General features: G+C 37.4%; 1 pseudogene; it reads left to right on the top strand.

Annotated features, from left to right (window-relative positions):
- The first annotated feature begins 1,097 nt into the window (after positions 1–1,097).
- LOC113930432 lies at positions 1,098–1,685 on the top strand (annotated as a pseudogene).
- The last annotated feature ends 17,418 nt before the right edge of the window (positions 1,686–19,103 follow it).

Below are 19,103 nucleotides of genomic sequence, written 5' to 3'. Positions count from 1 at the left end.
ATAAACTCATAGCCAGACATATTTAAAAAAAAAGAGAAAGGACAGACCAAATAAATAAATCACAAAAGAGAGAGGAGAAATAATAACAAACACCAACAAAATAAAAAAAAAAATTGTAAGAGAATATTATGAAAAACTGCATGCCAAAAAATTGGACGACTTGGAAGAAATGGACAAAGTTCTAGCAACATATAAACTACCAAAACTGAAACAGGAAGAAATAGAAAACTTGAACAGACCCATAACCAGCAAAGAAATTGAATCAACAATTTAAAAGCTCCCAACAAACAAAAATCCAGGACCAGATGGATTCACAGGTGAATTATACCAAACATTTAAGAAGAGCTAATACCTATTCTCAAATTATTCCAAAAAAATAGAAATTGAAGGAAAACTTCCAAATTAATTTTATGAGACCAGCATTAACCTAATACTAAAACCAGAAAAAGACTCTAATAATAACAAGAACTACAGACCAATATCCTTGATGAATGTGGATGCAACTCAATAAAATACTAGCAAATTGAATCTAAAAATACATTAAAAATCACTCACCATGATCAAGTGGGATTTTTTTTTCCTGGGTTGCAAAGTTGGTTCAATAATTGTAAACCAATAATGTGATGCACCACATTAATAGAAGAAGAGAAAAGAACCATATGATCAGAGGTGCCAGGTACTGGGGCAGGCAAGGACCCTTAGCAATTCCTCCCAGGGTGGGCAGCCTCCATGGGTAGACAAGTGTGTGGGAGAATGGTGATGTCCCCTGGGCTTGGAAGGAGGCAGAAATGTCTGCTTTGCTGGCCTGGGACTTGAGGCACTGGGGCACACGAAGTGGACTGGCCAAAGGCAGGGCCAGGCTCCAGGTCCATAAGACCTGAGATGCCCAGTGGCCCAGGGGCCACATTAGTTCCTCTCCTGCCTCCTTCAGCAGCCTAGGATTCTGAACCACAAGAAGACAGCAGGATCCTCTGGGACCTCTAATCCCTCCCTCTGTCAGGCTGAAAAGTCTCACCTGGCAGAAGTCCAGCTGTGCCCCTTCTTGTGCATGGAGCCTCTGGTAGCTGTGCCCCTCACACACATGATACGTACAATACCATGGGGTGGAGACTGTGTGTGTGGACCTGTTACTGGGAGGCCACAGAGCAGCCACTGGGCAGTGTGGGCCCTGTGGACCTGCTGGTGAACAACACTGCCATGGCACTGCAGCAGCCCTTCCTGGAAGTCACCAAGGAGGCATGTGATATGTCCTTTGATGGGAACCCATAGGCTGTTTCCAAATGTCTCAGTTCATGGCCCATGGCTTAATAGCTAGGGGAACTCTGGGGTCCATCATGAATGTCTCCAGTCAGGCCTCACAGTGCACAATAACTAACCACAGCATCTACCACTAACCACTGCTCCACCAAGGGTGCCATGGACATGCTGACCAAAGTGATGGCTCTGGAGTTAGGGCCACACAAGATCTCCATTAATGTAGTGAACCCCACAGTGGTGATGACCCCCATGGGCCAGGGCAACTGGAGTGACCCCAGAAGGCCAAGGTAATGCTGGATTAAACCCCACTTGTCAAGTTTGCTGAGGTGGAGAACGTGGTGGACATCATCCTTTTCCTGATCAGTGACTAGAGCAACATGACCACAGGTTCCACTGTGCCAGTGGATAGGGGATACCTGGCTACCTAAGTCTCCTCTACCTAACACACCCTTGCTCCATGCTGAGCCCACACCTGTTCCCCCACCTCTCCAATAAACATGATTCTTCTGCACACCCTGCACACTGATTCCTTGGCTTCTGGCAAGTGGCCAGAAGATGCAGAACCCAGTGCTGGAGGTGGGAATGAATCCCAGGTAGGCAAACATCCATTCAACTCACATCCCAATCCAGGTGGTAACCTGGATCCCATGTGTGAATTCTTTTAGACCTGGCCAAGTCCCTGGCAGGACCTGGGAGTTGGGACCATCCAGAAGGCCAGCTCCTAAGCATAGTGGTGAATTTGACCAAGGATAGACTTGGCCCTGTCCAGAGGATTCTGGTGTAGAAGCAGTTGAATTTTTAACAAACAGCTCTGTGTGTGTAAGCCAGGCATAAATATTGGTTGATACTCATCAAAGTTAATGAGTAAGACAGAAGTGAAACAAGGAAGTTGGATGTTGGAACTTCAAAATTTGTCTATGACATGAGCGACTTCTTTGCTGAATCAGATGATAATATTCAAATACTGGAAAAACATTTTCTCATGTTCTTGAGTTATCTGCAAAGTACTGAGTACATGAGACATGACATATATAAATTTAATCTGCATTTCTCCATTGCTTTAAGTCTAGACAACTGATAGTAAACCAAGTCCCCTGTAGAACTAGTGATTTTTCACTGTTTAAAGGGTCTCACCAATTTGATGTCATTGAGGGAAGAGATGGAAAGAGATGCATGGTCTACCAACTTTATATGATGTCCTCACCACATGAAGTGATAGGCATAAATGACCCCCCAAACATAGATAATAGCACTATGTACAAAATCAATTAGGGGATTTTGGAGTATTTGTTAATTTTGATTTTAATATAGGTAACTGTAAGTTTATATAAGTAATATAAGTACTAGAAATACTTATATAAGTTTATATAGCTATTAAAGACTGTTTAGCAACAAAAACAAAAAGAACCGTATGATAATTTCAAGAGATGAAGAAAAAGCATTTGACAAAGTACATCCATTCATGATAAAAACCCTCAACAAAGTAGATTTAGAAGGAACATACCTCAAAATAATAAAGACCATAGAAAAATAAACAAAGTTAATATATTCAAAGAGAAAAAAACCTAAGAGCTTTATCTCTATGGTCAGGAACAAGACAGGGATGTCCAGTTTCACCACTGTTATTGAACATAGTATTTGAAGTCCTAGCCACAGCAATCAGACAACAAAAACAAATAAAAGGCATCCAAATTGGCAAGGAAGAAGTCAAACATTCACTATTTGCAGATGACGTGATACTGTATATAGAAAACCAAAAAGTCTCCACCAAAAAGCTGCTAGAGCTGTTAAATGAATTCAGTAAATTGACAGGATATAAACGTTTCTATATAGAGTATACTCTACCAAAAAATTGCTAGAAATGATACATGAATTGAGTAAAGGATCAGGATACAAAGTCAACATACATAAATCTGTTGTATTTCTACACAACAATAATGAAGCCGCAGAAAGAGAAATTACAGAATCAATCCCATTTACAACTGCAGCAAAACCAATATGATACCAAGGAATAAACCTAACTATGGGACACCTGGGTGGTACAGTCGGTTAAGCATCTGACTCTTCGTTTCAACTGAGGTCATGATATCGGGGTCATGGAATTGAACCCCATGTAGGGTTCCACACCCAATATGAAGTTTGATTAGGATTCTCTCTCCAGACTTTAAGTTATATTACAAACCTGTAGTGATCAAGACCGTATGGCACTGGCACAAAAACAGACACATAGATCAAGAGAACAGAATGGAAAACCTAGAAATGAACCCACAACGATATGGACAATTAGTCTTCAACAAAGCAGGAAAGAGTATCCAATGGTAAAAAGACAGTATCTTCAATAAATGGTGTTGGGAAAATTGGACAGCAACATGCAAAATAATGAAACTGGACCACTTTCTAATACCAAACAAAAAATAAATTAAAAATGGATTAAAGACCTAAATGTGAGACTTGAAATCATAAAAATCCCAGAGGACAATACAGGCAGTAAACTCTTTGATATCAGCCATAACAACTTCCTTCTAGATATGTCTCTTGAGGCAAGGTAAAACAAAACAAAATAAGACAAAACAACAACTACAACAACATCAAAAATTATTGGGGCTTCATCAAAATTAAAAGCTTCCACACAATGAAGGAAACAATCAACAAAACTAAAAGGCAACTGACAGAATGAGAGAAGATATTTGTAAATGACATCTCTGATAAAGGGTTAGTATTTAAAATCTATAAAGAACTTATAAAACTCTACAACCAAAAAAACCAAATAATCCAATTAAAAAATGGGCAGAAGACATGAATAAACATTTTTTCCAAAGGAGACATACAGATGGCCAACATACACATGAAAAGATGTTCAACATCACTTATCATCAGGGAAATACAGATCAAAACTAGAATGAGATATCACCTCACACCTGCCAAATGGCTAAAATCAATAACACAAAACCAACAGTTGTTAGTGAGGATGTGGAGAAAGAGGTACCCTCTTGCAAGGTTGATGGGAATGGAAACTGGTGCAACCACTCTGGAAAACAGTATGGAAGGTCCACAAAAAGTTAAAAAAAATAACTACCCTATGATCCAGCAATGTTCTAGTGGGTACTTTCCCACGGAATACAAAAACACTAATTCGAAGGGATCCATGCATCCCATTTTTATGGCAGCATCATCTTTAATAACCAAATTATGGCATTAGCCCAAGTGTCCGTGGATTGATGAATGGATAAGGAAGCTCTGACATATATCTGCAATGGGATATTACTCAGCCCTAAAAAATAATGAAATTTTTCCATTTTAAATGACATGGATGGAGCTACAGAGTATTTTGCAAAGCAAAATAAATCAGTCAGGAGTTAAGATGGTGGAGTAGTAGGGGAACCCTGGGCCTTCCTCGTCCCTTGATCACAGATCAACATAAAATCATTTTGGACAACTAGGAAATCAATCTGAGGATTAAGAAAATAATCTGCAAAATTGGAGGGAGAGAATGTGGCAGATGCATGGTTCAGAGATATGAATGGGGAAGAGAAAAGCTGTGGTGCCATGAAGCAAAGGGAGCCCTTTTCACAGAAAGAAATCAGAGAGAGAGGGAGAGAGAGCAACACAAATGGTGTACATAAGATGCTGTCGTGTGGAGATCCCTGGGTTGCACTGCGAGAGAATGCTTCCTGGAGTACATTTGGAAGAGAGTAGTTTGCCTCTCCAAACTAATCCAAGCACACCCAATTAAAGTTCCAAGGACAAAAGGCCCACTGGCCACCATTGAGTGGCCATTCAATAGCAGGGGACAGAGGCTCACCCAGGGGGCAGATAACCTGGCCGCAGCTTCCCACTGCTCTTCATCAAAGACCAGGCACCTATGCAGGTGTGCAACTGCTTTTCTGGGACAGAATGGTGCCAAGCTCAGTGCTGAGAGGCTCTCCTCTCAGGGAGAGGAGTGGATCTGTACCTTGCCAGGTCTGTTATAATTTGGAGTTTTGAATCCTAGCAATAGGCCAGTGATAAAACACAGGAGAACTGTGGCACTGGGTGTGCCAATGGCTGGGCACAGAAGATTAGGGCAGGAATCTGACAAAAGCCTGGGACACAGGAGTGGAGATAGTTCGCTTTTCTGTGAGGGCCTCTTGAACAGTGGAGGCCATGAGTTCCCCTCCCCAGGGACAAGAGAGTCAGGTAATGCCATCTTCCACACTTCCCACCCATCAGCACAGTTGGACTTCAGAGAGAAACACAGCACCTCCAGTGGAGGCTAGAGTCCCTTACACCAAACCCTCACCCCTGACCTAGCAGGGGCATCTTCACTAGGGCATATCTGACTGCGAGCTAGCACAGCAGGCCTCTCCCTCAGAAGACGAACAAAGGCCCCCTGCATTTACCAAGTATACTGGTCATAGAGTGCTCCAAGCATCAGCTTCAGTTCTCGTGGAAATAGGATTAGGCTTTCCTTTTTCCTAATTATTTTTTATTTATTTATTTATTTATTTTATTTTGATTTTTCTTTTTTCTTTGGAATTAGGCTTATAGATTTTTGTTCATTTGCTGGGTTTTTGTTTCTTTCCTTGTGTTTTGGATCAGGCTTCCTTTTTATTTTCCTTGTTTCTTTTTCCGTGGAGTCAGGCTTAGAGTTTTTTGTCTGTTTGCTTTTCTGACCTTTTCCTTTTCTATTTTCTGGGATAGAGCCTCTTTCTTTCTTTCTTTCTTTCTTTCTTTCTTTCTTTCTTTCTTTCTTTCTTTCTTTCTTTCTTTCTTTCTTTGTTTCTTTCTTTGTTTCTTTCTTTGTTTCTTTCTTTCTTTGTTTCTTTCTTTCTTTCTCTCTCTCTCTTTCTTTCTTTCTTCCTTCCTTCCTTCCTTCCTTCCTTCCTTCCTTCCTTCCTTCCTTCCTTCCTTCCTTCTTATCAGGCTTATTTGAACAAACTAATCAAAGCACACCCAGTTAAAGTTCCGAACACTCCCCACTGCAAGCAAGGAGGAGTTTTGTAGAGGATTGACTATGGGAAAGAGCAGCCAAAATACAATAGCAGAGTGCACACAACGTACACCACAAACACTTCCTGAAGCGCCAGGTCCTGGACAGTGTATGACCCCTTCTTGATACAGTATTTGTTTCATGACAAAGAAACAACAAACTTTCATTATAAACAAAAGACAGAAACCTAGACATAATGGCAACACAGAGAAATTGTCCCCAAAGTAAAGATCAGGAAGAAATCACAGCCAGGGATTTCCACAAAACAGATATAAGCAATATATCTGAACAAGAATTTAGAACAACATTTATAAGAATACTAGCTGGACTTGAAAGAAGCAAAGAAGACACCAGAAGAAAACTGGTTGCAGAGATAAAAGAGCTAAAAACTAGTCAGGCCAAAATTAAAAATGTTTTAACTGAGATACAAAACTGACTGAATGTAATCACAATGAGGATGGAAGAAGCAGAGGATCTAATAGGTGATATAGAAGATAAAATTATGGAAAATAATGAAGCAGAAAAGAAAAGGGAATGGAAACGATTAGATCAAGAAAATAGACTTAGGGGGCTCAGCGATTCCACAAAGTGAAATAATATATGTACCATAAGAGTCCCAGAGGAAGAAGATTGTGGAAAGGGGGCAGAAGGTGTAACTGAAGAAATTAGAGCTGAGAACTTCCTTAATCTAGGGAAGGAAACAGGCATTTAAGCCCAAGATGCACAGAGAACTCCCCTCAGTAACAACAGAAACATGTGAACACCAAGATAAATCATAGGAAAACTTGCAAAATACAAAGATAAAGAGAGAATTCTGAAAGCCGTTCAGGACAAAAGGTCCTTAACCTACAAGGGTGGACACAAAGACTAGCAGCAGACCTGACACAGAAACTTGGGAGGCCAGAAGAAAGTGGCATGATATATTCAACCTGCTGAATGGGAAAATATGCAGCCAAGAATACAATATCCAGCAAGGCTGTCATTAAGATGAACAGGAGAGATAAAGAGTTTCCAAATAAGCAAAAACTAAAGGAGTTTTTTAACTCTAAACCAGCTCTACAAAAAATATTGAAGGGAACACTCTGAGTGGGAAAGAGAGACCAAAAGCAACAAAGACTAGAAATGAACAGAGACCATCTATAGGAACAGTGATTTTATGGGTAATACAATAACACTAACTTCATATGTATCAATAATTACTCTGAACGTAAATGGACTAAATGCTCCAATCAAAAGACATAGGGTATCAGAATGGATTAAAAAACATAAAAACAAGACCTATCCTTATGCTGCTAACAAGAGACTCATTTTAGACCCAAGCACCTCCAGATTAAAAACAAGAGGTTGGAGAACCATTTATCATGCTAATGGACAACAAAAGAAAGCTGAAGTAGTCATCCTCATATCAGACAAACTAGACCTTAAGACAAGACTTTAATAAGAGTTGATGAAAGGCACTATATCATAATAAAAACATCTATCCAAGCAGAAGACCTAACAATTGTAAATATTTATGCCCCCACCTTGGGAGTAACCAAATATAAAAATCGATTAATAACAAACTTAAAGAAATTCATTGATAATAATACAATAAGAGTAGGGGACATTAACACCACACAAAAAGCAATGGACAGATCATCTAAGCAGGAGATCAACAAGGAAACAATGGCTTTGAATGACATACTGAACCAGATGGACTAAAAGAAATATTCAGAGCTTTTATTCTAAAGCACCAGAATACACATTCTTTTTTAGTGAACCTGGAACATTATACAGAATAGATCACATATTGGATCACGAATCAGCCCTCAACCAATACAAAAAGTTTCAGATCATACCATGCATATTTTCAGACCACAACACTATGAAATATTAAGTCAACCACAAGAAACAATTTTTGAAAGTCCACAAGTACATGGAGGTTAAAGAACATCCTGCTAAAGAATGAATGGATCAACTGGAAAATTAAAGAAGAAATTAAAAAATACATGGAAGCAAATGAAAATGAAAACCCTACAGTGCAAAACATTTGAGATGCACTAAAGGTGGTCCTTTGATGGAAGTATATAGCAATACAGGCCTTCCTCAAGAAGCATGAGAAGTCTCAAATATATAACCTAACTTTACACCTAAAGGATCTGGAAAAAGAACAAATAAAGCCTAAACCAGCAGAAGGGAAATCATTAAAATTCGAACAGAGATAAATGATATAGAAATAAAAGAAACCAGTAGAACAGATCAATAAAACCAGGAGCTGGTTCTTTGAAAGAATTAACAAAATTGATAAACTCCTAGCCAGATTTATTAAGAAGAAAAGAGAAAGGACCCAAATAAATAAAATCACGAATGATAGAGGAGAGATCACAGTCAACACCACAGAAATACAAACAGTTATAAGTATATGCCAACAGATTAGGCGATCTGGAAGAGATGGATAAATTCCTAGCAACATAGGAACTACCAAAGCTGAAACAAGCAGATATAAATAATTTCAACAGACCCATAAGCACCAAATAAATGGAACTGGTAATGAAAAACCTCCCGACAAACAGGAGTCCAGGGCTGGATGGCTTCCCATGGAATTCTACCAAACATTTAAAAAGAAATAATACCTATTTTTCTGAATCTGTTCCAAAATATAGAGATGGAAGGAAAACATCCAAACTAATTCTAGGAGGCCAGCATCACCTATATTCCAAAGCCAGACAAAGACCCCACTAAAAATGAGAATTACAGACCAATATCCCTGATGAAAATAGTTGAAAAATTCTCAACAAGATACTAACTAATTAAACCCAACAATACATTAAAAGGATTACTCACCATAACCAAGGGGGATTTATTCTTCGGCTACAGAGATGGTTCAATATCTGCAATTCAATCAATATGATACACCACATTAACTAAAGAAAGGATAGGAACTATATATTCCCCTCAATAGATGTAGAAAAAGCAGCATTTGAAAAAATATAGAATCCCTTCTTGATTAAAAAAAAGCCTCAAAAAGTAGGGATAGAGGGAATATACCTCAACATCATAAAGGCCTTATACAAAAGACCCACAGTTAATATCATCCTCAAGGGGGAAAAACTGAGAGTTTTCCCTAAGGTCAGGAACATGACAGGGATATCCACTCTCACTACTGGTGTTCAACATAGTCCTGGAAGTCCTAGCCTCTGCAATCAGAAAACAAAAAGAAATAAAAAGCAAGGAAGTTTTCAAACTTTCACTCATTTCAGATGACATAATATTCTATCTAGAATACCTGAAAAACTCCACCAAAAAAATGCTGGATGTGATACACGAATTCAATAAAGTCACAGAATATAAAATAAATGTACAGAAATCTGTTGGATTACTATACATCACTAATGAAACAGCAGAAAGAGAAATCAAGGAATGGATCCCATTTACAATTGCACCAAAACCCATAAGATACCTAGGAATAAAGCTAACAAAAGAGGTAAAAGACCTGTACTCTGAAAACTATAGAACACTTATGAAATAAATTGAAGACACAAAGAAATGGAAAAATATCCTTTTCGCATGGATTGGAAGAAAAAATATTTTTAAAATGTCTATATTACCAAAAGCAATCTGCACATTCAATGCAATTCTGTTCAAAATAACACCAGCATTTTTCACAGAACTAGAAAAAAGAATCAAAAAACTTTTAGGGAAGAAGAAAAGGCCCCAAATAGCCAACTGAGTGTTGAAAAGGAAAAGCAAAGTGGGAGGAACCACAATCCCATACTTCAAGTTGTAATAGCTCTAATAATCCAGACAGTTGGTACTGGCAGAAAAACAGACACATAGATCAAAGGAACAGAATAGAAAACCCAGAAATGGACCCACATCCCTATGGTCAAGTTATCTTCAGCAAAGCAGGAAAGAATATTCAATGGAAAAAAAAGATAGTCTCTTTCACAAACTGAGTTGGGAAAACTTGACAGCAACATACAGAGAATGAAACTGGACCACTTTCTTACACCATACACAAAAATAAAGTCAAAATGGACGAAAAACCTAAATGTAAGATGGAAACCATTATAATCCTAGAGGACACAACAGAGAACAACCTCTTTGACCTCAGCCACAGCAACTTCTTTCTAGACACGTTTCAGGAGGCAAGGGAAACAAAAGCAAAACTGAAGTATTGGGATTTCATCAAGATAAAAACTTCTGCACGACAAAGAAACATTCAACAAAACTAAAAATCAAACAAATGAATGGGAGAAGATATTTACAAATGACTTATTAGATAAAGGGCTAGTATCTAAAATCTACAAAGAACTTATCAAAATCAACACCCCCAAAATAAATAATACAGTTAAGAAATGTGCAGAAGACATGAACAGGCAGTTCTCCAAAGCAGACATACAAATGGCTAACAGACACATGAAAAAATGTTTAACATCATTCATCATTGGGAAAAAACAAATCAAAACCACAATGAGATACCATCACACACCAGTCAGAATGGCTAAAATTAACAACTCAGTAAACAATAGATGTTGGCAAGGATTTGAAGAATGGGGAACCCTTTTTCACTCTCGGTGGGAATGCAAACTGGTGCAGACACTCTAGAAAACAGTATGGAGATTCCTCAAAAAGTTAAAAATAGAACTATCCCGTTGCCCAGCAATTGCACTACTAGGTATTTATTGAAAGGATACAAAAATTCTGATTCAGGAGGAGATGAACCATGAGAGATTATGGACTTTGAGAAACAAACTGAGGGTTCTAGAGGGGAGGGGCGGATGGGTTAGCCTTGTGATGGGTATTAAGGAGGGCACGTTCTGCATGGAGCACTGGGTGTTATACACAAACAATGAATCATGGAACACTACATCAAGAACTAATGATGTAATGTATGGTGATTAACATAACATAATAAAAAAATTCTGATTCAAAGAGGCAAATGCACCCCAATTTTCATAGCATCACTATCAACAATAGCCAAATTATGGAAAGAGCCCGAACGTTCATGGACTAATGAATGGATAAGGAAAATGTAGTGTGTGTGTGTATATATATATAGAATTATAAAGAACAAATACATAATGGAATATTACTCAGCCATCAAAAAGAATGGGATCTTGCTATTTGCTATGACGTGGATGGAACTAGAATGTATTATGCTAAGCAAAATAAGTCAGAGAAAGGCAAATATCATATGATTTCAGTCATATGTGGAATTTAAGAAACAAAATAGATGAACATAGGGGAAGGGAGGGAAAAATAAAATAAGATGAAAACGGAGAGGGAAGCAAACTATAGAGAACAAAGTGAGGGATGCTGGAACGGAGCGTGTTAGGGAGACACACTAAATGGGTGGTGGGCATTTAGGAGGGCATTTGTTGGGATAAGCCCTGGGTGTAGTATGTAATAAGTGATGAATCACTAAATTTTACTCCTGAAACCAACACTACACTATATGTTAACTAAGTTGAAATTTTTAAAAATTTTATTTATTTATTTGAGAGAGAGTGAGTGAAAGAGAGAACACAAGCAGGGGGAGCGGCAGATGGAGAGGAAGAAGCAGGATCCTCATTAAGCAGGGAGCCCAATGTGGGGCTCAATCCCAGGACTCTGGGATCATGACCTGAGCCGAAGGCAGATACTTAGCTGACTGAGCCACCCAGGCACCCCCTAAGTTGAATTTAAATTCAAAGAATAAAAAGGAAAGGAAAGGAAAGGAAAGAAAGTAGTCTGTCAGGAAAAGAGAAGTAGCACATGACTTTCATATGTGTAATTTAAAAACAAAAGAAATTAGCCAAGAGTGAAAAAAGAGAGAGGGGTCAATCCATAAAACAGACTCTAATATATAGGAGAAACTGATGTTTGTCAGATGGGATGCTTGGTCAGGGATGGGTGAAATAGGTGATGGGGATTAAAGAGTGCACTTGTGATGAGCATCAGGTTTTGTACGGAAAAGTTGAATCATTATATTGTACAACTTGAAGCTAATATTACACTGTATGTTAACTAACAGGATTTTAAATAAGAAATTTAAAAAGTGCAATGGATTTTTGTATATTAGTTTTGTATCCTTCAACTTTACTAAATTTATTCATTAGTTTTAGTAGTGTTTTGACGGAGTCTTCTGGGTTTTCTATATATAGTACCATGGCATCTGCAAATATGGGCAGTTTCACTTCTCCCTTACCAATATGATCACCTTTTTTTTTTTTTTTGCTTGCTTTATTGCTGCAGCTCATGCTTCCAGTACTGTGTTGATTAAAAACCATGGAATGTACGTTCTTGTGTTTTAGCCAATCTTGGAAGAAATAGTTTCAATTCTGCCATTGGGTATGATGTTAGCTGTAGATTTGCTATAGGTGGTGTTTATTATGTTGAGGTATTTTCCTCTAAACCCACTTTGCTGAGAATTTTTATCATAAATAGGTGTTTTATTCTATCAAGTGCTTTTTTTGCATCTAGTGAGATCATCATATGATTTTTATCTTTCCTGTTTGTAATGTGATGCATCACAATGATTAATTTGCAAATACTGAGGCTTCCTTACATCACTGAAATAAATGCCACTTTATCATGGTGAATAATCTTTCTATTATAATGTTGAATGCAGTTTGATAACATTTTGTCAAGGGTTTTACAACTATGTTCATCAGAGTCATTGACCAGTAGTTTTTTTTTTTTTTTCATATTGTGTGTGTCATGTTTTCGTATCAAATTAATGCTGGCTTCACAGAATGGATTTGGCACCTTTCCTTTTTCTTCTATTTTTTGGGGGGGGGTTAGTTTGAGAAGTATAGGTGTTAATTCTTTTTTTAAATGTTTAGAATAATTTATCTGTGAGGCAATCTGGTCCTGGACTTATGTTTATTGGGAGCTTTTGATTACCAATTCAGTTTTGTTACTAGTAATTGTTCTTTCCAAATTTTCTATTTGTTCCTATTTCAGTTTTGGAAGATTGTATGTTTCTAGGCATTTCTTTATTTCTTCTAGGTTGTCCAATTTGTTGGCATGTAATTGTTCATACTGTTCTCTTATAGTCTGTGAATTTCTGTGGTGTCAGTTATTTCTTTTTTTTTTAATTTCTGATTTTATTTATTTGAGTCCTCTCTTTTCCTGTTTTGTTTTGTTATGTTTTGTTTGTTTGGTTGGTTGGTTGAGTTTGCTTAAAGTTTTATCAGTTTTGTCATTTCATTCATTTCCACTCTCATCTTTATTACTCCTTTTCTTCTACTAACTTTGGGCTTTGTCTTTTTTCTAGTTCCCTTTTGTATAAATTTATATTGTTTGTTTGAGATTTTTCTTGTTCCTGGAGGTAGGCCTGTAGCTATCAACTTGCCTTTTAGAACTTCTTTTGCTCTGTCCCAACAATTTTGATTATTGTGTTTTCATTTTCATTTCTCTCTCTGTGTGTATATCTATAGCTATAGCTATCTATATTTATATATCTCTCTATAAGTTTTTTGTTTGAGACAGAGATAAAGCACAAGCAGGGAGGAGGGTCAGAAGGAGAGGGAGAAGCTGACTACCCTCTGAGCAGGGAGCCCGATGTGGGGCTTGATCCAAGGACCCTGAGATCAGGACCTGAGCCAAAGGCAGATGCTTAACCAACTGAACCACCCTGGCACCCCATTTCTCCATATATTTTTATATTTCTTTTTTTATTTCCTCACTGACCCATTGGTTGTTTAGTAGCATGTTGTTTATATTCCATGTGTTTGTGTTTTTCCATTTTTTCTTGTAATTAATTTCTAGTTTTATACTGTTGTGATCAGGAAAGATACTGATAAGATTTCAGTCTTCTTAAATTTATTGAAAATTGTTTTGTGGCATTACATGTAAATCGTCTTGGGGAATGTTCAATGTACACTTGAAATGTTCAAACATTCTAAAAGCACTAAATTTTCACTATCCCTTCACGTTTTATGTACATGATGTCATATTTTCATCTTTTAATTTTTTGTATTCCTTCACTAATTTTTGTAGATATAATTGATTTTACTTCTTTTGTGTTTTAACTTCCATACTTACTTTATAAGTGTTCAATTTAATACTTTTACTGTATATTGCTTTTACCTGTGAATTTTTTTTTATTTCATAATTTTGTTACTTCTTGTTATGGCCTTTTCTTTCCTCTTAAATAATTCCTTTTAACATTTCTTGTAAGGGTGGTTTAGTGTCAATGAACTTCTTTAACTTTTGTTTGTCTGGGAAACTCTTTATCTCTCCTATTCGGAATGGTAACCTTGCCAAGTAGAGTGTCTTTTTCTTTCCTTTCAGCACTTTGGATATATCGTGCTACTCTCTTCTTGCCTGCAACGTTTCTACTGAAAATCAGCTGATAGCCTTATGGAGTATCCCTTGTATGCAACTGTTTTGTTTGGTGCTTCTACAATACTTTCACATTATTATTATTGCTATTTAATTATTATGTGTCTTGGTTTGGACCTCCTAGGGTCATGTGGTATCATATAGTGTAATCCCCCTGGTCACCAGAACCAGGCATTCCAAGAGTATCCCCTGTGTGGACTACATGTACCCTCCTGTTATAGCTGAGCCACAGTTGCCTTCAGCCCAGCTGACTGCAATTGCCCACTGGGGACTCAGCAGATAGGGATTGCTCCTCACACTTTTGAAATGGCTAGCTCCAATCACTGTGGTCTTGTTGGTGGGTGGGGATGGCACTCAGCCTAGTTTTCTGCAATTAGCCTCTACCATAGCTGTAGGCACAGTAAAGGGCAGGGTTTCTTCCCTGTATGGCCAGCTAAGAGGAACTGCTAGAACAGTTATAGGAGGTGTGGATGCATTGGTGTGTAGGTTTATATATTTAGTAGGACAGTTCCTGGCCAGAGCTGCCTGCCATGTGTGGCAGGGCAAGAGCCACTTAGGTGGGTGGGTCAGGTGAATTCAGGGGAATTCTGGAGCAGGGCATGCAGTGTTAACGGGGTATATGGAGAATGCTAGAATTGGCTCCCACAAGTGTCTGGCTATCTAGGATGGAAGAGGTCAAGGAAAATGACACCTACCAGCATTTTACTTTTTAGAGAAATCTCCTGCAGGTCCATGATTTCTGGTACACATTCTAAGATTAGTCATTACATCTCCTTCACATATACCCCAGGCAATCTTAAAGCTGCTACTTCTGTGTTGTGTGTCTGAGTTATTTAGAATGTTGTTTCTTTGAGGGCTGGGACTTATTTTTCTGTCACCTCTGCCTCTCCCAAAGTTAAGCCCACTGATTTTTAAAGCTCCTTGCATCAAGCTCCACTGTTTTTTTTAAAGCCAGACATGATGGGTTCTTGTCTTCCCAGTAGGGGTCCCCAAAGCTGTGGGTGCCTGGTTTGGGGTCTGATCCCTTTGCTCCTCCATGCTTGTGAAGTCCCTTCCATATGTGGTTAGTCATGCTGGGAGGTTGGTTCCCAACTGCATCTCTTTTCTTCTTACCCTTTTTAATGTGGCCTTCTCTCTATGACTATCTGTGGAAAATCTGTTCTGCCAGTCTTCAGGTCATTTTTGGAGTTAGTTGAAAAGATGCAGTTGTTGCCTTGGTGAATCCATAGTACAAGGTTAGCTCAGATCTTTCCTACTCCATCTTCCCCAGATCATCTTAACCAGATTTTTACACTTTGTGGTTCTTTTTTTTTCCTTCTGGCTTCTGCGAGAATCATGGCACAGTGTGGTGATCCAACCTGGGGTGTGGAGTTCTGGGGAGAAGGGCCAGGCCTCTGCACAGGCCTCTGAACAATCCCGACCCTTCTGACCCAAAGTAGACAGGTAATCCCCAAGTATCCTTAAACGTCTACACTGGGATGCACTAAGTACATGGATGGGGGAGTGTAATTCCTTTTTAAAAATTCAAAATCATATTGTGCTATTAAAAATCAGAATTTACAAAATTTTGTTGAGTTTTAACATCAGATCTTGCACTTTTAAAGTTAAAGTCATTTTACTAATAAGAATTAGTATTTCCTTCAGCTAGGAAAAGATATATTTATTTATAATTACTTGTGTTATAAGAAAGGTACAATTCTTCATGGCAGATTTTCTGGGTCTGAGTAGCAGAGATGGCAATTAAGCTAAATACTCAATTATATGAGTTAGATAGTTGAGTGAGTTATTATTTTGAACCAGGACATTAATTAAATATAAATGTTCTTGTAAACAATTATTGAAGAATTGCATTGTAAAGATGATCCATTAGCTGAAAGTGTTAGCTCAAGGTATTTCCCCCATGTATTTCATGACACTTGCTCATAAACCATGAATACTTCAGTAGCATATATTACTAATATTGAATTTTGGAATATATGAATGCCTTGGTTTTATTTTCTTGCCTAACTGCACTGACTAAAAATCTCAAATACAAGGTTGAATAGAAATAGTGGAAGAAGACATTGTTTTATTCCTAACCCATTCATTTGCCATTAAGTAGAATGCTACTTATGGATTTTTTTGTCAATGCCTTTAAATAGGATATGAAAGTTCCTTTCTTTTTTTTTATTTTATTTTATTTTATTTTATTTTATTTTATTTTATTTTATATTTTTTATTATGGTATGTTAGTCACCATACAATACATCATTAGTTTTTAATGTGGTGATCCACGATCCAATGTTTTCTCCTAACACCCAGTGTTCCATGCAGTATGTGCCCTCATTAATACCCATCACCGGGCTAACCCAGTGTTTTAGAGTGTTCAAAAAACACTCAACTAACTAGGAATAGAAAGGTTCAGAGCAGGGAGCCTACTTCTCCCTCTCCCACTCCCCCTGCTTGTGTTCCCTCTCTCGCTGTGTCTCTCTCTGTGTCAAATAAATAAAATTAAAAAAAATAAAATTATTTTGTTGAGTATTTAGATAATAATCTTTGTTGGAGATTCCACAACTTACTAAATAATTTTTTTTTCCTTTCTCATGCCCAAGGTATATGTGTATATGTCTCAGAGTGATATGTCTGAGGAAAGGGGAGTAGAAAAGGCTTATTTGGCTGATATTGCCATGATTTGACACTGAAATTCTCTACTTAGGCAGATATTTAAAATTGAGTCATTTATGGGTGCTTTGTAGTTCTTTGGAACTCTCATCCCTGGGAACTCAACCTATAGTTCTCTTTGCTCAGGCAGTTGTCTGGTTGTCTGCATAGAATCATAGAATCACTCTTTTTCCAATCCCTTTGTGTAAAGCTCTAGTATTATTGTGTTTCCTCTTCGTGTCACTTTATGTGACCTTCTGGAAGAAGAGCTGCTTTTTATGTAGTTTGCATGTGATTCATAAGATATGCACACCTTAAACATGCTTTTGTGGTAATGAAATTACATTCCAACCATTGTCCTCTACTGTAATAAGTCACTTTAGCCAAGGCTCTTGCTTTTCAGTTTCTCAAGCATGAGCCATACACCAGTTAAATGTGTCCCTCAAGCTCTAAAAAGCTAGCCTCAAACTCTCTAAGTTGTCTTTCTGAAGTCATTTTCATTGGTCTTGAGATAAGGAGAAAATATCTCCTTCTCCTCTTTCCCATGGGAGATGATAGGATTCAGTGTATCTAATTCCTATCTTCCTAAATTATCCTCTCCAAATTATTTTGTAGCCTAAGAATTTCAGTTTATTGAAGGGTTGCAAACCCAGTTTATTACCACCTTCTTTGTAAGTCAAGTTTAGGTGGCTGAGCTACTTCTTTGGTAATATAAGATCAGTTATTTGCCACTTATTGTCTTAGTGCCTCATCAGTAACTAAGATAGCAAGTCCCCTTATAATGTCTTATAATCATAACATGCCATGTAAGAGCCATACTGGCATTGAATAACTCTAATTTTATCTTTTAACACACTCTGACTTGCATAATGTGTTCCATTTACACTCATGTCATTTTTTGGAACATACTCTGTTCTTTCAAGTCTCTGTGAATTTTCATATGGTATTTCCTCTGTTTAGATCACTAATGCTTCCCCTTCTCTTCCCTTATCTCACTTTGGGTACACTTATGGAAGCTACTTGATCACAGTTATTTATTTTTTCTTCAAGTATCCATTCAGATGTTTCTTTTCATAGTACAGCCTTTTTAAAACCTCCAGACTGATGTAGTTATGTATTATCTATGCTTTCATAGTAACCTCTTTTAGTCCATAACAGCTTTTAATAATTTGAGTGTAATTATTGATTTACTTATGGGGTCTGCCTCACTATATTTTTGGATTCCTCAAGGATAGGAACAGAGTTTATGTATTAGTAAATCCCTAGAGTCTACGGTAAATGTTTAGTAGATCCATTCATTGCATGACTGAATGAACTGGGTAAGCATAAAAATAACTTAAAAGCATATTCTTATGAAACCTATATATAAATATAAATAAATATACATATAAATAATTTAATGGTTGATAATCATATATGAAAAAAAACAAACTGAACTCGAGAATAAATAAAAGATGAAGAATGGTTTTCAGACATGTGATCTTGGCAATTCACTCTTCCCTGATTACATATTTCTAAAGTAAGGATTTTGAAGAGCATTACTGTCTTTCAAATACTTTTTAGTTTTTTCTAAATTTCATTAAACTTTAAAAAAAGTAACGTATGTTTATTTGTCATGGAACACTTTCTTCAAACAAAATCTTCAGAAGCCAAATAAAAGACATGACTTGAATAGTTATTTGAAAACTCAAGTTTGTAGGTTAAGAGAGGTTATGGTTGGTGATATATGTTGGCCATTCATACAGTTATATGCAGAAAAAGAAAGAAGAGCTTATCTAAAGTTGAGTGGAGGAAGATGATGAAGTCCCCAGAACACTCTTAACCATTGAGAATTATCTGAAGAACTGTGTCACTTTACCATAAAATTCTAAAACCTTCTGATTTCACCATGGAGGAAGTAATTTTTTTTTCATTTTTTGGTATAAAA

Source organism: Zalophus californianus, chromosome X, assembly GCF_009762305.2.
Source record: "Zalophus californianus isolate mZalCal1 chromosome X, mZalCal1.pri.v2, whole genome shotgun sequence".
NCBI classification, from domain to species: Eukaryota; Metazoa; Chordata; class Mammalia; order Carnivora; family Otariidae; genus Zalophus; species Zalophus californianus.
This window is presented reverse-complemented; position numbering and strand designations above follow the sequence as displayed.